The sequence below is a fragment of the Tenrec ecaudatus genome, chromosome 15 (assembly GCF_050624435.1).
Source record: "Tenrec ecaudatus isolate mTenEca1 chromosome 15, mTenEca1.hap1, whole genome shotgun sequence".
In the NCBI taxonomy this organism is placed as follows: Eukaryota; Metazoa; Chordata; class Mammalia; order Afrosoricida; family Tenrecidae; genus Tenrec; species Tenrec ecaudatus.
The window spans coordinates 73,659,108-73,680,941 of record NC_134544.1 but is presented as its reverse complement, the minus strand read 5'-3'; the positions used below and the strand labels follow the sequence as shown (position 1 = coordinate 73,680,941).

The 21,834-nt window shown below is 42.5% G+C and overlaps 1 protein-coding gene and 1 non-coding gene across 2 annotated transcripts in view; one reads left to right on the top strand and one right to left on the bottom strand.

Annotated features, from left to right (window-relative positions):
* The window catches only part of LOC142427514 (large ribosomal subunit protein uL14-like), a 159,071-nt gene that overhangs the window by 70,854 nt on the left and 66,383 nt on the right, over nt 1–21,834 (bottom strand). The window lies entirely within an intron of this gene.
* LOC142428335 (U6 spliceosomal RNA) lies at nt 13,913–14,019 on the top strand. The gene has a single exon (XR_012780257.1). It is a non-coding gene; the product is annotated as a U6 spliceosomal RNA (small nuclear RNA).

The window sequence follows — 21,834 nt, the reverse complement described above, 5'->3', positions numbered from 1 at the left end:
CAATGAACATCAAAAAGCCCATGAAGGACAAAAGCTAGGTAAATGCTTGCAATGTGGCAAAGCTTATCACAGTAAATCCTACCTCAAGGGCTATCAGGAAACTCTTGTGGCAGGGATGCCCTATATATGCAGTGAATGTGGGAAAGGCTTCACCAGGAAGACTGATCTTACTGCTCATCTGCGAACTCATACTTCAGAGAAACCCCATGTATGTGGTCAATGTGAAAAAGCCTTCATCAAGAAGATGGACCTCACTATTCAACAGCAAAGTCATGCTGGAGAGAAACCCCATGTCTGTGGTGAAGATGGCAAAGGTTTCAGTCGGTATGTCCATCTCAAAAGTCATCTACAAATTCATGCAGGAGAAAAACCCTATGTACTTGGTGAGTGTGGTAAAGCTTTCAACCAGAAGCAGCACCTTAGAGCACATCAGATAATTCACACAAGAGATAAACCCCATGTATGTGGTGAATGTGGCAAAGCTTTTATCAGGAAGAAGAACCTCACTGTTCATCAGCGAACTCATACTGGAGTGAAACCACATGTGTATGGTGAATGTGGAAAAGCCTTTATCAGGAAGACTGCTCTCACTGTTCATCAGCGAACTCATACAGGAGAGAAACCCCATGTATGCGATGGGTGTGGAAAAGCCTTTCCCTGGAAGACTTCTCTCACTGTTCATCAGCGAACTCATACTGGAGAGAAACCCCATGTACGTGGTGAATGTGGAAAATCCTTTACTAAGAAGAACAAACTCAGTGTTCGTCAGCAAACTCATACAGTAGAGAAACCCCATGTATGTGGTGAATGTGGAAAAGGCTTCATTCGGAAAACACAGCTCAAAAATCATCTACTAACTCATACAGGAGAGAAACCCCATGTATGTGGTGAATGTGGAAAAGGCTTTATCAGGAAGACTTCTCTCAATGATCATCAGCGAACTCATACTGGAGAGAAACCCCATGTATGTGAATGTGGAAAAGGCTTCATTCGGAAAACATATCTCAAAGTGCATCTACTAATTCATACAGGAGAGAAACCCCATGTATGTGGAGAATGTGGAAAAGCCTTTACCTGGATGGCTTCTCTCACTGTTCATCAGCGAACTCATACAGGAGAGAAACCATATGTATGTGGTGAATGTGGAAAAGCCTTTATCCAGAAGAATGAGTTCACTGTTCATCATAGAACTCATACTGGAGAGAAACCCCATGTATGTGGTGAATGTGGCAAAGGCTTTATCAGGAAGGCTGCTCTCATTGACCATCAGAGAGTTCATACTGGAGAGAAACCATTTGTATGTGGTGAATGTGGAAAAGTCTTTACCTGGATGACTTCTCTCACTGTTCATCAGCGAACTCATACTGGAGAGAAACCCCACGTGTGATGAGTGTGGAAAAGGTTTTATCTTGAAGACTGCTCTCTAATCATCAGCTAACTCACACTGGAGAGAAACCCCACGTATGTGGTGAATGTGGCAAAGGTTTCAACCGGAAAGCACATCTTAAAACTCATCTACGAACTCATACTGGAGAGAAACCCTATGTATGTGGTGAAGGTGGCAAAGGCTAAATGAGGAAGACGGCTCTCACTGTTCATCAGCGAACTCGTACTGGACAGAAACCCGATGTAGGTGGTGAATGTGGAAAAGCCTTTACCTGGATGGCTTCTCTCACTGATAATCAGCAGACTCATACTCGATAGAAACCGTACATATGTGGTGAATATGGAAAAGGTTTTATCTGTCCCTTCCCGCGGGACATCAACAACGTGGGAACCTGAAAGAGGGACTGGGAATGAAGATGGGTAAGGGCGCGGAGAGATGGAGGCAAGACAGGAATCTGATCAAGCCTCGTTTATTGAGTTGAGAGCAGAGGTTTAAATAGCCAGCGAAGGGCGGGCACCATTATGTCACATGTAAAATAAGGTACAGCTGAGGTAGCCAAATGGCCTGCAACTGATCGAACAGGTAAGTATGCTAATGAAGCATACCTGGTGCCTGGGAGGTGGATGCCATCAGTCATGTATTGACCAATGATTATAGCAGCTGCTAGTGAAAGAGCACCAATCCTAGCAAGGGTCAAGGCAGCCACCCTCTGGCAGGAATGGAACAAAGGGCAGTAAAATCTCAGGGCAGTTTGTATGGCAGAAAACTGAGAGTAAATTCATAAAGGTCGTACATGGCTTAAATCCAGGGTGGGGGGACACACACAGTTCCCTACATTTATCAGATAGAAGGACCTCAGTGTTCATCAGGGAACTCATACTGGAGAGAAACCCCATGTGTGTAGTGAATGTGGCAAAAGCTTCCTTCAGGAAGGAAATCTCAAAACTCAGCTACAAATTCACAGGAGAAAACCGCTATGTATGTGGTGAGTGTGGTAAAGCTTTCAGCCAGAAAACATACCTTATAGCACATCAGAAACTTCACACAGACGCTAAACCCCATGTATGTGGTGAATGTGGAAAGCCTTTTTCAGGAAGAATAAGCTCATTGTTCATCAGAAACCCCATCGTGCAGAGAGAGAAACTCCATGTATGTAGTGAATGTAGCAAAGGCTTCATTCAGAAAGCACATCTCATAACTCATCTATGAATTCTTCGTGGAGAAAAACCTTAATAAGTGTTGAGTGTGGTAAAGCTTTCAGCCAGACGTGATGCCTTACAGCACGTCAGAGATTTCACAAAAGAAAGAAGCTCTTTGCATGAATTAATGTAGAAAATCTTATATGTGGAAGTCAGGTTTCCTTAAACATTAGACAATTTCCAAGAAGAAAACCTTTCATTGGAGTTAGTGTAACAAAGCTTTCAAAACAGAGGAAGAGGTGCTAGAGTTTGGCCTGGGCAAGCGTGGAAACAGACAATTGTGACCATATGGGGATCCATGTTCTGCATTGCTGTCCCTCTACTGGCATGACCACCCTTGTGGGGAGAAGACCTTCCAGACTTCCACAGAGTGCATAGGTACCTCATTGCTCTTCCAACTTTCAGTACCCAAAAGAGAACTGAACCTGGTGTTTCTGGATCACAGCTATACCAAGCAGAGTGCCCACCAGATGACACGTGTACCTGCCCCACCTGCATGCTCTTTGTTAGCCACCAGAGACAGCACAGAAGTACCATAAAATAAGAATAAAGAAAGTAGAAGATGTATGGGAACAATTATTCCAAAGGATGAATGGAACACAGTGAACCTCAGCCTCCACAACCCTGAGACCAGAAGAAATCGATGGTGCTCAGCTTCCACTGCTAATTACTATGAAAGGGATCACAAAAGAGAGTCCTGAGTCCAGTGGGAGAAGAAAGTGGAACAAACCAAAATCATAAAATAGATCAGGCTTACTGGTCTGCTGGAAACTTGGAATCAACAGATTGTGGTCTTTAGCGATGTTTCACTCTTGGACCTGTACTCACTCCTCTGACTCACCTTTCAGCCCAACAATATATAGACTTGGAGGGGAAGAATAACATCCAAGAATAACATACACTCCCTGGAAAATCAACCATACAAAATCAAAGGAACAGCATTTGCTTATGGCTAAAAACACATAAAAGCTAGAATACACAGGAAAGAAGGATAAATAGTATAAAAGCACAGGGAGGGGGCAGAAGTGGGAAGAAGGCTGGTACATCTTGGGGACTGCAATCAATGTATGAACTGTTGAATAGAAAACCAATTTACTCTGTTAAGTTTTAAATCATAAATGTTTTAAAAATTTAAAGCGCTCATGTCTCATCAATGATTTCATGTAGCATAGTTACCATGTAGCTGCATTGTATGTGGGTAACAAACTTTTACCTGTGTTTCTTGGTTTTCTTCACAGAAACACACAAAACTGAAAACACACAAAATTCACTCAAGATGGGAAACTCCACAGGAAGTCATGTGACATCACATACCAGTGATCTTAAGAAGGAAAGCTCTGGCAATATAGTGACTTTGCAAATACCCTCTTTGGTTTCTCTCCGTGTGTCACTAGACTACATTAGGATCTTAACGAATGTAGTTCTGATTGTCTGGCCTTTAGCCCGAAAGGAGTCATGTGACAATAGAGGATTTGTACAGCAGAGAAACCATATGAATACAGGGCATGTGAAGTGCGTATGCATTTAGTGATTGGCAGTGACTGCAGTATCCAATCACATTTTCTTTGATGTTCCCCAAAGCTCATAGGATAAACTGTGATGCAATGATTGGACAGAAGGGCTGAACAAAATGTCACAGTGTATGACTGCAATGTAAATCCTGCAGGAAATCATGAATACGCTACTGGAAAAGCCTGATAGACTCATCCTGTGTGCATATGTACATTGATACCAAGACCAGTATTTCATTTTACATTTGATCACTCCTTTGACCCATGTTAACTACATTAACTGGAGAAATACTCTGACCATAGAAAAGGAATGTGAATGGCCTTGCTCTCATGCAGAATTCTTTGGAAGGTGGATTATTCAGATGCAGTTAAGTTAAAATATAACCCTTTATCTTTTGAGAACCTTTTTCACCCTTTTAAATCTTATATTTTTAAACATTACTCTTATTTTCAATTGAGCTTTACTTCTGTTTTAATTTGTTGATTTTTAAAATATATTGCTTGTGTATGAGTTCCATGGTGTCTAATCGTGGTATTGTTGGATCATATGGGACTTCAAGCTTTGGTTGTTTTAAGTAGTGCCACATTGATTTCCACAGTGGCTGTATGTATCTCTAAGTCCACGAGCAGTATATATGAATCCCAATCCCTCCATATCCTCTCCAGCATTTGTTTTGCTTTTTTGTTTTGGGCTTCCATTGTAGGGGTTAAGTGCTATCTCATTGTGGTTTGAATTTGCATCTGAAGGCTAGTGAGCGTGAGCATTTTTATATGTTTGTGAATCATCTGTATTTCATTTTTGGTGATGTTAATCATTTGTACTTCATTTGCTTATCATTATTAATCATTTGTACTTCAATTTTGTTCATATCTTTTCCCCATTTTTTAATTTGGTCTCTTGTTATTTTCTTATTGAGATATAAAGTTCTGTATTTTTTTGTAATTATTCCTTTGGCTGATGTGTCATTGATTAAGAAAAATTTCCCTGTCCATGGGCTCTCATTTTACGCTTCTCATGCAGTCTTCTGATGTGCACAAGTAATGCAATTTTTATTTATGTCCAAATTGGGAGTCTTATTCTAGCTGGTGGCCTTTGGGAGGATTCAAATCTCGATTAAATTACTCAAAGCTGAAAATTGTATTCAGGTGGGTTTATAAGGGCAAAAACTGCTGCTGGTTTGGTGATCAGGAGTGGTTGAGGCTATTACAAAGCTTTCAGTGTGTAAGCAGGGAAGGTTGGGGGTTCCACATTCCTTTCAGCAAGCAGTTTACAGAAGCTAAGATAAGCGTAATCTTTTTAACTTTGTGAGGCAGGGTGGAATGGGGCATGGGAAAATGGGCACATTCTGAAAACAGGAGGATATTGACATTTGAATAATAATACATTGAAATGGGGCAAAACTGGGTGTGGTGGAGAAAGAGGTTACATAATTTAGTGATGAAAGAGGACAGGACAGCATGTTAAAAATTCTAAAATGGGGCATGAGTCAAGCTTAAGAGAAGTTCTTTATGTCAATTATGTAAAGCACATTTGTACATTCATTTCCCTCATCATTCTCAAAGCATTTACTCTCCACTTAAGCCCCTGGAATCAGTTCATTTTACCCCTCACTCTGCAATCCCCCTTCCTCATGAACCCTTGACAATTTATAAAAATTATTTTGTCATTTATTACACTGTCCGATGTCTCCACCCACTTTTCTGTTGTCCCTGCCTCAGGGAGGAGGTTATATGTAGATCCTTGTAATCGATCCCCATTCCCACCCTCACCCTTGCCACCCACCACCCTCCACCCTCCTGGTATTGCAACTCTTAACACTGGTCCTGAAGGAATCTTCCGCCCTGGATTCCCTGTGTTTCCAGTTCCTATCTGTACCAGTGTACATCTTTGGGTCTAGCCAGATTTGTAAGGTAGAATCATGATCATGATGGTGGGGAGGAAGCATTTAGGAACTAGAGGAAAGTTGTATGTTTCATCTTTGCTACAATGCACCCTGACTGAATGATCTCCCCGCGATCCTTCTCTAAGGGGATGTCCAATTGCCTACAGGTGGGCTTTGGGTCCCCACTCTGTACTCCCCCTCATTCACAATGATATGATTTTCTTGGTTGGGAGGAGAAAACAATGGGACTGACAGTTCCAGGGGGACATGGGAGAGGGGGAGATTGGGGGTAAGTTAGTGGGGTTAACAAACACAGGGACAAGGGAACAAGTGATCCAAATCGGTGGTGAAGAGGGTGTAGGAGGCCTGCTAGGGCATGACCAAGGATAATGTAACAGAGGAATTACTGAAACCAAAATGAAGGCTAAACATGATCGTTGGATAAGAGGAAAGTAAAAGGAAATAGAGGAAAGAGCTAGGAGGCAAAGGGCATATAGATTGGTCTAAATAAAAGCATGTACATATGTAAATATATGTATGAGTATGTGGAGATAGATCTGTGTCCATGTATGTATAGGTTTAGTATTAAGGTAGCAGATGGACATTGGGCCTCCACTCAAGCACTCCCTCAATGCAAGAATACTTTGTTCTATTAAACTGGCATTCCATGATTCTCGCCTTCCCGACACAATAGCTGAAGACAAAGCAGGTGCATAAGCAAATGTGAAGAAAGGTTATGGTGCCCGGCTATTAAATGGTATAATGAGTTCATTCTCAAAGGTCTTAGCCTTTCAAATGGGAATGCAGTTCTACTCTGTGCACAACTGGACACGGTGAATAAGGATCACCCCCATGGAATCTAAAACAATATTAAATTGGTTTTGGTTTGTTAAATTGTTATGAGCATATAGAAATCCTGGGTGCACGGTGGGTAGGGCATTGACCACCTGAAATCCAGCATCTGGGAAGAATGATTAAAGGGTCTACCTCCAAAAAAATGTACAATCCAGACTCTACAATGCCCCTGAGTTAGAATTGACTCGGTGATTGTGTTTATGGCCTAATTGTGTGATTTGAGTCATAGAGAATGTTTCCTCCACTTTTGTGGAGCTGGTTTAACACCCCAAAACTGAAACTATTTCCCAGGAAATAAAAGCTTTTTTTCACAAAGCTTTAACCACTAAGTGAAATAAGGGGGAAAAGGACAGCAAATGAATTATCAAAGTCATTCCCTCTGTCCTGGGTGTCTGACATTTTCAGGATGTGAGTTTCATTGTTTCTTGCATAGTCATAGGTGACAGTGTCCTCAGACTACAGTTTGATATTCTGAAGATATGATGTGTTGACTGAAATGTCCATGGAGGAGACATTTCCTTCTGTCAAGTCCTCAAGGAGGTGCACTGATACAGTGACTGCAATACCAGTCTCAAACATAGCAAATAATGTTTTGATGATCCTTTGTAATTGTTGGGGGTCCTGTAGTCAGTTCTGATTCCTTGTAAACCTGCATAGAACAGTCATAAATGCTGCCTGGAGTTAGATTTGGTCAGTCATACTCAAGGTGTACTAAACCTCCCAATATTCTGAAATGTGGAAATGATGGCAGAAAATATGATGCCAAGGAAATACAATCCAATTGGATGCAGTTGTGTTCTGTTAATTGACAAACAAGAATAAAAGTTTGCAGGATAAAATTCTAACTACTGTGTTGTTTGGTTTTTCTGATCTTATCTAGTGCCCAATAGAAAAGCTCTAGAGATTAATGGAGCCTTTTCTTCCAAGATGGCTTTGTCTTAAGTCTGGCATGCTGTCCTGGCTGTAATCTAGGAATGCATACAGGGCTGAGGGCCAGGACCTTGATCTAGAGCCTGAATCTCTCCTTTGGACTGAGATTCCACCCAACATGGTCCCTGAGTGTTTCCTGAAAGTCATGAGATAAAGAAAGTGAAAGTTATATTAAAAGTTACTGATTTAAATTAAAATTATGAAATAAAATTATTTAGGTTAATACGGTCTACAACAGTGGTTCTCAACTTGTGTGTCACAACCCTTTTGGGAGTCGAACAACCCTTTCACAGGGATCTCCCAATTAGTAACAGTAGTAAAATTAGTTATGAACTAGCAACAAAAACAACTTGAACTATGTTAAAGGTTTGAGGCATTAAGCAGATTGAGAACCACTGCTCTAAGCGATGTGTAATTATAATGCCATTCTGAACAAGATTCCAGCATCCATCTTTAAGGACATGGAAATGGTCAAGTTTAAAAACAGAAATCAAATAGACCCAGAATAAGCAAAGTCAGAACAAGTATTAAAGGACCCATGGGTCTTTCAATCTGTTGTGACCCCCTGCATCTGCCTGCCACTGACCTGATAGGAGACCCAGCACCATCAGGAGGACGAGAAAGGAGGCAGATATTTCTGTATCAAAGACTCTGACTCAGAAGTCTCTGGGATCTCCTGATTGCAGGGTGGTGAAGGTGGTGGCCTCATTTAAGTAAGAAACCACAACAGGCATTTGCCTATGAGTGTTCCTGGCTGTGATACGAGTGAGGGACTATGAACAGTGTGCTAATGCGCAGGCACCACAGCTCCACCAGAATGTGTCTCCAGAACTGGTTGTTGAAACAAGTTGGGTGACAGAGATGGGAGTGATGTGCCCCACAGGCATACCTTGAATTAGTACACTCCTTAGATTCCAGTATTTGCAATTAGAAAATTATGAGTTCCAGTGCAGCATTATTGTTTGATTTGAACATATGCATCCACTAATATATGCATTAATTTATTCTTTCTGAGGTCTGAGTGCTATGAACACCCCAGCCATTCTTCTGCATTGAGGGAAAACCAATATAGCAAGCAACTGAGCTAGGAAATGAACAAGCTCTTCCTCCATTTAACATCAAAAAAGAAATCAAAACACACAAGATTCTTCTCAGGTTGGATAACAATGCCGGGGGAAAGGGTAGATGTTTTATGTGGGAAACACACCTAACAACGGGAAACTTGTAACAGAATACACTGTCTTGATCATTGCCTATATGTTGAAGCTCAGTGTCTTGGCTAATTGTTGGTTGAAAATGTCTTGTCAACATTTATAGAACTTTAAGTGTCCAAGGTTGCTTGGGTGTAGGATGATTGTTAGATCCTCCATGAAAGTGAAGAACTGTGTGAAAAAGGTTTTCTTTTCCATAATACTCATGGGAGAAAGTAATCATGTCTTTAACAAACTGAATCACTGATTGGTTTTGACCTGCCACCCTTTTGGCTAAAAGTTGAGCATTTAATCATCATGCCACATGATTTTGTGGTCCAGGTTCACCTGAGTATAACTTACATGCATCGACCTTTATTTCTGCAGATGAATGTTTATCTTCTTGTTGCCCCATGTTTAGGCATTACATAGATTTCTTCAACGTCAGCACTATTGCTATTTTCTGCTCCTGAGTGTTTATTGCGTGGTGCTGCCTTATGAATTGTATGATTTTAGAAGCACCTCAGACACTATCTGTAGTGCCAGAAACAGCTGCCGCAGTTATGAAAACTAAGAGTGACTCCAATTATGGCCCAAACCCTGTAAGAAATATCAAAGAAGAATTGATATATTTGGGTTATGGTGTTAGGGAATACCATTAAATATATCATGGGTGGTCTGAAGGACAAGCAGGTCTGTTTTCACATAAACACATCTTGAATATTTCTTTTTTTAAAATATTTTTATTGGAGGCTCGTACAACTCTTATCACAATCCATACACACATACATTGTCTGAAACACATTTGTATATTTGTTGCCATCATCCTCAAAAATTTGCTTTCTACTTGAGCCCTTATTATCAGCTCATTTCCCTGCTCCATCCCCACCTCCCCCTCTATCATGAACCCTTGACAATTTATAAATTATTATTTTGTCATATCTTACACTGTCCAACGTCTTGCTTCACTCACTTTTCTGCTGTCCAACATCTTGAATATTTCTTGGGAGCATTCGAGTAAGACTTCATTGCACTTATTTGGTCATGTACTCATGAGGAGCTAGTCCCCAGAGAATGGTCTTGTGCTTGGTAAAGTAAAATGTCAATGCAAATGAGAGAGACTATCAATGAGATGAATATCACAATGGCTGCAGTGATCAGTCCAGACAGAGGAATGATTGTGTGCATAGTACACGTCCGGGCAGCATTTCATCCTGTTGTACATGGGATCTCTGAGTTGAAGCCAACTCAAGTGTACCTAATAATAGCAACACATGCAATATTATCTAGGTCACTGTAAGTTAAAATTATTACATAAATATACATGTGGGAGCATGTATGAATATATCTGATTGCTTAAAGAAACTTTGAGACTCAAGAGAAATTTTTCCTGCATTAAGGTTTCTTTAACGATCCATCTTGTGTAAAGTAGTTATGCTTTGGGCTGAGATCTGCACGTATACAGTTTAAAACAACCAGATGTTCCCTGGAAGAGAGGGCTTTTTACTCCTGTAAACAGTTATAGTCTCAGAAACTCACAATGACATCACTATGAGTTGGCATAGACTGAGGTGGTGTTTGGTGTTTTCAAATGTCTCTGGCTTTGACAACAAATAATTCTAGTTAGTACAGTCAATTTCAAACATATCTCATCAAGACATATAACTGTGAACTCTGTTGTATATATGGTCAAAGATGGACAAAGCCCATTCCAATGAAAAGAATACACATTCAGATGCATGAAGATTCCCCAGAGTGTATACATGATAATCCCTAGAGGTGTGCTGAAAACGCGGGGGAACCCACAGCTTCTGAGCGGAAAGCATCCCTGACTCCTCTCTCGTGCATGTCCTGGAACCATGGCCTGTTGCAGGGAGGTTTATGTCTGGGCTCACACGGACTTCCCATCAGTGTTACATGGCTGTATACTCAGGATTCACAGAGCTCAGTTATAAATAAGTTGGCTCTTGGAAATGCCCTTGGTGATGCTGACTCATGATTGGAGAGATGGATTGTAGTATATTTTCCCATCATGTTATTACCTCAACTCACTCCAGGCCCTTTCCTGGAGCCTGGCAATCCAGTGCACATAATAGCTAGTTAAAGAGAATCCAGAGACAGCACAGGTGACACACAACGTCTGTGAGGGCTTCACCACTCCTGGGCCTGACTCTTGTAGCTGCACCTGAGCCAGGACACCTGGCGATGAAAAGAAACAGAGTCATGTGCTCAGATGTTGCATCCCCAGACTTCATGTAGGAATCCCTGAAGCACTCACCTCCCAGAGTTGCCACCAGAAAGGAAAACCCACACATGCTTCATGTTCATGTGGATAAGATTTATGACACCCCAAAAGGCTCTCCAGAGTGATGAGGATTTTAAATTTACATATACGGGTGCTGTAGCTTCATGTGGCTGCCAGAGGTATTTGCATATTGGAGGTGCATTTGTAAATCAACTTGAACAGGATAAAGGGAGGCCCCTGGGTCTGCTCCTCCCACTCAAAGAATGCTGCTAGCAGTGCCTTTAGGGTAACCCAGATTTTTTTCTGAAGTCTTCACTTTATCTGCTGCAGAGTTCTCTTAATCCACACAAGAGTGTATCCTGTTCTGGGAGCTATATGCATCCACAGATCAAGGACATTTTTTCCCAATGATAGGTAGAGATAGATATCAAGAGAGAGAGAGAGAGAGAGAGAGAGAGAAACAAACAGCCAGACAGAAAGGAGGATAAATGACTATGTAAAAAGATAGCTAATGAAAATATTCACCACAAACCAGAGCCATATCTCTTCTGATTCATGACACCTACATTAGTCTATATTTAAACAATGGAATGTTCTAGTGTGGTCAGGCAACATCCAAATCACCAAAAAGATTGCTAAATTGGGTAACCATGTCTTTACTTAAATTTACTGCCATGTGTCTTCATATCAAGTTTAATTCATGTGATGGTATTTTCAATTGCTTCATATTCTTGTGAAAGTTGAGCATTGAATAAAGAAGAGTAAAAAATCATTGCATGTGAATTGTGGTGCTATTGAGGAATATTGGAATTACCATGGACTGTCAAAGGAACCAACCATGTGATCGCAGAGTAAAGGTTAACTGATGAACCACCAGCAGCAGAAGCTGCTCAGGAGAAAGAGTAGACTTTCTATTCCTGTAAACCGTTACAGTCTTGGAAACTCACAGGGCGGTCGCTATGAGTCAGCACTGACTTAATGCTAGTGGTTTTGGTTTGGCCAAAGGAACAAACAAATCTTTCTTTGAGTAGTACATCCAGAATATTCCTTAGAAACAAGATGATGGTACTTCATCTCACATTTTTGAACATGATATCAAGAGACCCCAGTACTTGGAAAAGGGTATCATACTTGGCAAAGTAGAGGACAGTCAAACAGAGTAAGGCCCATGAGGAGATGGAATGACACAATAGCTTCAATAATGGGCTCAGAGTTATGAACCATAATGAAGATGACTCAATACTTCACGCTGGTTTGTTCTTTTGCCTATAGAGTTGTTATTAGTTGGAAATGAATGAACTTACCTAACCCCCCCCCCCCAAAAAAAAAAAAGAAACAGAAAGCACATACTTAAGAGTGAAAGGGGTGGAGGTTAGTCTGTCAATCAGGCAGCAGCTTGATAACCTCTTTGGAGACACTAAGGAGACAAATAGCTCATTGGGGGTGGGACCCCCGCCGGGTGGGACCCCCGCCCTCTCCCCATCGCTAGACATCGCTTTTGACAAGCCACATGGAGAAAGGTTGATGGAGCCAGAGCCCTGGGAGTTATAGGAGCCATGTGGAGACCACTGCCAGCACCGAGGTGCTTCTACTGCCACTGGATTTACAAGACTTTTCACCCATTGGCCTGTGATCTTCCTGCATCCATCATTACTTGACTGTGTGAGTGTGACAAGGAATTTATGGACTAGTATTGCACATCTGGGCTAATATTGGGCTTATGGACTTGATCTGGACTGGGATCGGATGTTTTCTTAATACCCAATTGTTCTTGTATATAAAGCTTTTTTCTTATACACATGAGTGTCTATGAATTTGTTTATCTAGTCTACCCAGACTAACAAATATGCTGAAACCAATATCTATTGCTACTTATATCCTGGACAACTTATGGTTACACAAATTCATACAAAGTTCTCACACAGGATATTCATACAAGGATTGCATATGAATGAGACAAATAAGAATTGAAGAGGGATTGAGAATATTGAAGCACATGATGACCTCCCTTTCATGGTTCTGAATTTTACTAGTTAAACTAACGGAATACAAGCTCAATGATTATACTGCCAGTATCATCACCTACTTGTGTTCTCCTAAAGGCAGGCCGGCAGTTATTCACAAGGCACTTGAAGGGGCTGAGCTTGGAAATCATCCCAGATTTGTGGTCTCTGGATTAACAGACTAAATAAAATGTGGGCTTCTGTGATATCTTCAAAAGTGCCATCAAGCTATATCTAAAGATGGATAAAAAACAATGAGTATGTTAAGTGATATATTCCTGAATGAAGAGATAGAAAAGGAAGTTAGTGGTGTCCCTTTTAAAATAAGTAATAATATCTTCAAAAAGACCTGTTGCAGAAGCAGGACATCCAGAATTCTCATTGGAAATTAAGAGATGTTTTTTTTTAAAATCATTTTCTAGGGGGCTCACACAATTCTTATCACAAACCTATCATGGATAATGGAGCAATGGTAGTACAGTGAGCTAACTGCTGGGTCAGTACTTTGAAAGTATCAGTTATTTCACTGGAGAAAGACAAAGTTTCTATGCCCATACATAGTTACAGTGCAAGAAACCTCTGGGGCAGCTCTACCCACAACTTTAAAGTTACTCTGTGATGGAATCATTTCTATGGCAGTGAGTTTGTATCTTTTGTTTTTGGTCTCTTGGAAGAAGTACAGGACAAATGCTATTAAAAAGCAAAGATGGTGTTTGCTTCGGCAACACATGTGCTATAATTGGAACGATACAGAGAAGATTAGCATGACCCCTGCACAAGGATGAGACACAAATTCGTGAAGCATTCCATATTAAAAAAAAAAGCAAAGATGATGAGGTATCAACCTCAATACATGGGATATGTTATGAATGGGATCCTCTGAAGAAAGAGACACAATTGTTTTTGGTTTTTTTTTTTTTAAGTTCAAGCAAAATAAACCACCTTCAGTGGCTGTGTTTTTAATAATAGCGCAATAATTGTGTTAATTATGTAAGGCAAGGTAAAGATACTGCAAGCCTAGGAAGGATTTCATCTGTTGTAGAAAGGGACATTACCAGTGAAGAATGTTTCTGCAGGGCTTTTTACCAACATAAACAAATATAAGGAATAGGAATTCTCACTAATTGACCAACTGGACACATTTCAAACAGACTCATTCTTTTGATGAAGCCATGAGAAGATACGTCCAACAGTGTAAGAGCCAAATCTGCCATCTTTAAAAATCTAAAGAAAATATGTCACTGCCTGATGGAATAAAGAAAACTGTAGTGAAGAAGCAATGGTGACTCTGGACGAGCTAAGAATTCATGTCCTCTGGGAGACCTTTATATCTGGACTCTACTCAGGAAGTTTATTGCACATTTCAAAAAACCAAGGCCCAAACAATGATGCTGATACCTTATGTAACAAGCCTCAAGGCACATAAGGAAGACCATCACAGTTATCCAGTGCTTGGAACCACATATGCATTTGTTAGCAATAGACAGCTTCAGAAAGCTCCATCCATTGTGCCCCGCCCATCACACTTTTACCTTATAATCTAACCTCAGGTTTCCAGCGATCACTACCTGACCTTACTTTGTATAATGCAAATACCCTAGGTTTCTGTAGTACTCACCATTTTGTAGTCAAGCTCCTTGAATAAAAATCAATGCACTCTCTAAATAAAAAGCAGAGACACTAGGACATTTGCAGTCAGGTGAACAGATTTGGTTCACAACCATTCAGAAGTTCAAATCCTTGTGATGCTTAAGTGTGCAAGACAGCAGTCCCAGGCTTCTGGCTCCCTAGACTGGCCTGTATTTTGGTATGTGTGGCAAATCTGCAACCTGAAAGAGAAGAGGAGTGATCACTTAGGTATATCAGGTTATTGGCCTGCACTTCTTGCCCTAAGGAGTGCCCACCCTGTGCCCCTGAGCTGAAGATTAGGATTCAACCTGAGGTATTTGTTTTAATGACAGAGCACACGCTATGCTAATAGAGTCCATTCTTCTCTTCGTCAGGTCCCCTTCATTGACATTCATGTAATAGAAGCAGGTATCTCCTAGTCTCAGAGGATGAATGGATTCCAGGTCTTCCCGAAAGGCAATTATGACCCTGGATTACTGTATAGCCTTGGGAGTTCAATGCTTAAGTTGAGCGTTGGCCTAGGTTTTGAAAGGTTGATTTTATAGAGGAACCCACACACTTTAATTTGTTATCAAAATAGGTGAATTTTCAGGAAGAATCTGTTTTCAAGCCAAAGTCAATAAACTCAATGCTACAATATTCTTATGCTAGTTTTATTGCTATAAAACATTTACAATGTACTTTAAAAATTTACAGAATTATGAGGTGTGATCAATTATTTCAGTGCTGATACTATCTGTGTACCTTTCTACCAATAGTTTCTTCCCCTTTACATGTTTTTATCCTTTTCCCTGATTATCTCACTATAACACCCACATCTCACCCATAGTTTTGGATTTCTAGGGAGAGATAAAAAGCTAGTATCTTGGCACCACTTGTGAAACTTGCTCGACCAGGAGCCTGGAGGGGTAGGAACACAAAATGAATGTGACGGGAAGAGGCTAAGCTGTGATAAAGTAGGGAGACATTAGCCTGATGTGGCTAGTCGGATATCCTAGATTGATGTCATTGGCATTGCCCTTTTCAACCCCCTGAGATTTTCTTGGTCAGGGAGTTGTGAAGTGGCAGTTATTTGACAGGGGTGTATGTTTGTGCCCCTATAAAACTAACATGCAAGTCAGGCTACTAGAAAAATACACAATTTATCTTTGACTCTGTCATGCCCAGTCGTCATAAATATCTGGAATATAAGGCTCACCATTCCCCTAGTTCTTAAGTCCAGGTTTCAGTCTCAGAGCTCTGAGGCAGGCTGGTTAAAGAACAAGGTTGGACCTACTTGATCAGCATTCTTTCTTTTTAAAAAATCATTTTATTAGGGGCTCATACAACTCTTATCACAATCCATTCATACATCAATTGTGTAAAGCACATTTGTACATTCGTTGCCCTCATTATTCTCAAAATATTTGCTTTCCACCCAAGCCCCTGCCATCAGGTCTTCATTTTTCCCCTCCCTCTCCACTGGCCCCTCCCTCACGAACGAGACCTTGATAATTTATAAATTATTATTTTGTCATATCTTGCTTTGTCCCACGTCTCCCTTCATCCACTTTTCGGTGGTCTGTTCCCCAGGGAGGAGGCCACATGTAGATCCTTGAAATCAGTTCCTCCTTCCAACCCACCCTCCCAAAGTCCTCCCGGTATCACCACTCACCCCACAGGTCCCTAGGGGATCATCGAGCTGGATTCCCTATGTTTCCAGTTCCCATGTGTACCAGTGTACATCATCTGGTCTAGCCAGACTTGCAAGCCCATTTGTAGGCCACTGGATATCCCCTTGCAGAAGGGTCTTGGAGAGGAGACAAACCAGTCAGGTATGATATAGAAACGATGAAAACTACAACTTTCCTCTAGTTCCAAAAAGCTCCCCCCCCCCACACACACACACTGTCATGGTCTGAATCCTACCTTGATCAACATTCTTAATCTAAGCTTGAGTAATTTTAAGTCCTTCCAGAAAAAAGTTAGTTTGTGAAAGAAAATCCCCCCAAAACACCCCAAATGGTGATAGTAACAGTCAAGAGATCTACAGCTACATTACATTGGATGAAACAGGGGAATAACACCTCTTTACAGTGCTGGAAATATATTACATTGAGGAAGAAAGCTAATAGTGCCTGGCTATCAAAATACATAGCATCTGGGGTCTTAAAGGCTCAAAGATAAACAAGTGGCCGTCTAGTTCAGAAGCAACACAAGCCCACATGGAAGAAACACATCAGCCTGTGTGACCACAAGCTGTCAAAGGGATCAGGTATCAAGCATCAAGGAACAAAAAATCATATCATTGTAAATGTAAGTGAGTGCAGAGGGGACTCTCAATGCCCATCAGTAGCCAATTGGACACACCTTACTGAAGGGTTATGGGGAAGAGATGAGCCAGTCAGGGTACAGGGTAGCAACGATGAAACATATAACTTTCCTCTAGTTCTTAAATGCTTCCTCCCTTCCACTATCATGATCCCAATTCTACCTTACAAATCTGGCTAGACCAAAGGATGTACATTGGTATAGATACCAACTGGAAACACAGGGAATCCAGAACAGATGACTCCTTCAGGACCAGTAGTGAGAGTGGCGATGCCTGGAGTGTGGAGGGAATGTGAGGTAGAAAGGGGGAAGTGATTACAAGAATCTACGTATAGTCTCCTCTCTGGGGGATGGACAGCAGAGAAGAGGGCGGGCGTGGGGGGAGACAACAGACAGTATAACATATGACAAAATAATAATTTATGAATTATGAAAGATTCATGAGGTAAGGGGGAATGGGGAGGGAGGGGGAAAATGAGCAGCCAATATTAACGGCTCAAGTAGAAGGCAAGTGTTTTGAGGATGATGGTGGCAACAAATGCACATATGTGCTTGACACAATGGATGTATGTATGGGTTGTGATAATAATTGTACGAGCCCCCAATAAAATGATTTTTAAAAAGATATTACCTTGAGAATTGGGTTCACCTGACTAAAACATGCTATTGTCAATGGCTTCCTCTGCATGCAAAAGATGGGCACTGAATTAGGCAGGCAGAAGAATAATCAATGTAGTTGAGTTGTAGTCCTGGCCAAGGATACCCCAAGTACCATGAATAGCCGTAGTAACAAACAAGTCTGTCTTGGCAGAATATCAGATAAGTAATTTCAGAGGGCTACTTAGCGGTAAAGATGGTGAAAGTTCATATTAGATACTTTGGACAAGTTATCAAGAGAACAGTCCCTGGAGTAGGATGTTAAGTTGGGTAAAGTAGAGGGGCAGTGAAAAATAGGAATCCCTCTATTGAATGGATTAACAAAGTGACTGCAACAATGGGTTCATCCTAAATTGTGAGGTTGGCACAGGAGAGTGCAGTGCTTTGTTCTGTTGTTCACTCAGTGCCTGTGAGATGGAACTGACTCAATGACAGCTAATATGACAACAGCCCCAGAAACCACAAATAAACACCCAAGGCCTGCATAAAGACATGCTAGTGTGCTAGTTATTTTTACAAAGTTATTATTTCTCTTATTAAAAAGGGAAGAAGTTTCTTTAGTTAAAAAAAAGGAACAAACAAGCTGACAACAAAATCAGTGAGGACTTCCTACCCCTCATTATACCATTCTTTTGGAGGCGAGCTGAAGCAATTCTCTAAGCTCCACACGGGCCGCCATATGGCAGAGTATTTTCATGAATGTGGGCTCTAGGGTAAGGACAGCACACAGTCATCGGTCGTAAGTGACATTTTGTCTTTCAAGGGAAGTGTAAATCATATAGGCCTCTACATTGAGGGGTCAGCTGGAGGATCAAAGGATCCAGCAGAACAAGGAACTAATGAGAGTTGAGTGGGTTTCAGGCTGCTTTAAAGGTCGACGGGCAATTAAATCAAAATAAAATTTCATGAGACCCTTCCAGACTAACTGTAAGATAGATGAAAATTAAAGATTCTGGCATCTAGAGACTACATTATTCGCATAGGATGAATAAACATTTTTTCCTTGTTTTTTTTTAAGTTCAAGTTATTGGGTTCACACATAACAATAGTTTTGAAAGAACACTTACTAATACTTTCTAGGAGACCAGAAATAACCTGTTATCAATGTTCCTGTTGCCCTCACCTGAGACCGCAGGCTGCTCCTGCTGCAAAAGGTGGATGGACTGGCATCAGGTGGGGATTAGTCATTTTTCTCGCCACTATATGGGAGCTCAACCAGGAGTCCCATTCCGGCAACCAGCTGGAGATGCTCCGATGTGTACGTGCACCTTGGGCACCTCCATTAGGAGCCTTGTCCCCTTCCACTGGGACCGAGTGGGGACTTATTTTTCTTGTCGCCACTTGGGAGGTCAACTGGAAGGCCCTGTTAAGGCAGCAATAGATCACAGGGAGGGAGCTGCCCTGCTCCATAGGAAACCCTGACCAAAAGCAGATTGTCTACCAATGTTCTAGCACCAGGATCACCACTAACACGAGGTGTGTGACAGGCAGGTGAGGGGGCTGCTACCGTTTTGGTCCCAGCGCATAGTGGGGACTGGCATCCACAGACAGCCACAGCCCAGGCCAGCAGAGTTGGAGGTTATCCAAGCCCAATGGAGGCTCCCTGGCCGTGTCCTATCCTCCCTGCAGTTTAAGAGTCTGTCTTAATCCCAGAGAAGGCAGCTTCGTCCCATTGGCTCCTCAACTAAGCACACACACCCAATGGAAACCTGCAGTTCCTCTTTTTCTGAGCAGGGTTACCATGGTAACAACACATCCCTATTAGGGTAAAACTAATCTGTCTCAAGAAGGTCTAAACTCAGCTCACGTTCCCCATTAGAGGGTGAATCATCCAATGCTTGGTGAATTCTGCTTCACAGCAATAGAAAGAGCTGACATCAAAGGAACAAAACGTGACGTCACTGTGAATGCTTGGCCACCACACGCCAGTTGTCCCTGTGATAACTTTTCTTACACCTCCTGCTTAAAAACCAAAGGTCAGAAGGATCGTTAGGCCCCGCTTTCACGGTCTGTATTCGTACTGAAAATTAAGATTAAGCAAACCTTTGCCCTTCTGCTCCACAAGAGTTTCTGTCCTCCCTGAGCTCGCCTTAGGACGCCTGCGTTACCTTTTCCAGGTGTACTGTCCCAGTCAAACAACCCACCTGACCCCACTAAGTCCCTGCATGCCCGAGGAGGGGCCCCAAGGAGGCTGCAGCTATGGCTCAAAGGAAGCACAGTAAGAAATGCCAGCGAAGGAGTGAAGTGACCTACTTTGTGTATGTGCACAAGGTGCTCAAGTAGCTCCATGCGGATTCCAGCGTCTCGTCCAGGGCCATGGGCATCGTGAACTCACTGACCAATGACACCTTCGTGCACATCACCCACCAGGCACCTCAACTACATATTCCGAACTGCTCGACCATCACCGCCTGGGACATCCAGACAGCTGTGTACCTGCTACTACCTGGACAGCTGGCCAAGCGCGCCATGGCTGAGAGCACCAGGGCCAATGCCCACTACACCAGCTCCAAGTAAATTGACCTTCAGCCTCACAACGTTCAAAACCCAAGGGCCTGTTTCAGGGCCACTTCCATTTTCATCCCAGAGAAAGAAGTCAAACACATTGGTACTACCTAATTTTTTGTTTGATTGTTTTGCTTTGGTTTTTGACTCATGCATAGTTTATTTAGTTCGATAGTTTTCATGATGGAGACCTTCTTTTCTTTTTGAATACCCTTTGCGACACTTAATGCACATATCCCACAATTCAACCATTCAAACATCACAAGAAGAACTGTACAATTAGTACAACAATAATTTCACAACATTGTCTTTTTTCCCATGACTAAATCGCCTTTAAAATGACTTCTGTCATCACCATTAGTTCTAGTGCTCAGTTCCCTCCTTCCTTCATTCGTTGCTCCCCAAAGTCCCTTCCTTTCCCCAACTCAGACACCACCCACCCCCCACCCCAACGAGACATCCCCTACAAACCCTCCCATCATTTCTTATCTGTAGGCATCCACTCCTGTGCTTCACAAACTGAGAAACCCAACAGAAACGATAACGAACAGAAACAAATTTTAGTGGGAAGGAAAAATAAAACATAGTAATATATAGATAAAAATATAAACATAAAGAAAAAAGCCCACCATCAATATTTTAAAGCCAGGGAGGACGTTTCTCTTATGGACCAGCAAGATATCTTGCACCTAGAACAGAGTCTGGTCGGGTCCAGAGGGAGGTCAGCAGAACAGGACCCTGGGGCTCACCTTTGAGCTGAGGAGGCTCAAGGAGTCTCCGGGAGGAGGCGCCGCTGTGTGGAAGGAAACAAGGGAGGGGGTTAGGAGACCCGCAAAGAGAGAATCAGGGAACCCTGAAGCCCAAAACCCAAGGCCAGATCCCCTTTCTCCAACAGGGAATCCCACCATGAACCCCAACCAATCCGAAAGTGGGGAAATAGGACCGGCCTCGGGGACAGCCGCCCATCTCTCACCAAGAGAAGCGCTGGCAGGACTCCTGGGGAGAGAAAGGGCGCTTGCACCCTAGTCAGCAGGACTGCTGTGTGCAGCAGGGGCACCCTAAAATAGCCTCTGCCCACTCGCACGTCCCCGATCCCAGAGCCTCCCACCTGGGAGCGCCGGCAACAAGGTGCTCAGGCTGTGAGCGCTTCTCTGGCACCGCGAGCAGAGCATGGACAGTAGGAGCCTTGCCATGAACTGGAGTTCGGAATAAGACACCGCCACTTCCGGCCCTTTCTGGGCGTGACCCGGGGTGGGAGGAGCTGGCAGGGTCAGGGAGGAGTAGGGTCTCTGCCTTCACTTCCTCTCAAGGCAGTTTTTGTCCCGCCCATTTCTGCTGCTGCACCAACACAGGTGCCTGGTGGGGTGGGCGGGGCCTGGCGCGCCTGGGGCGGGGCTTAGGGAGGAGCCAGGAAGAGGCGGTCCCTGCTAAAGGGCCCACACCTGCGGCTGAGACTGCAGCTGCAAAGACTCAGTCCGCAGACCACAGCCCACTCCAGGCCCGGCCCGGGGAGCCCTGGACGCGAGCCGA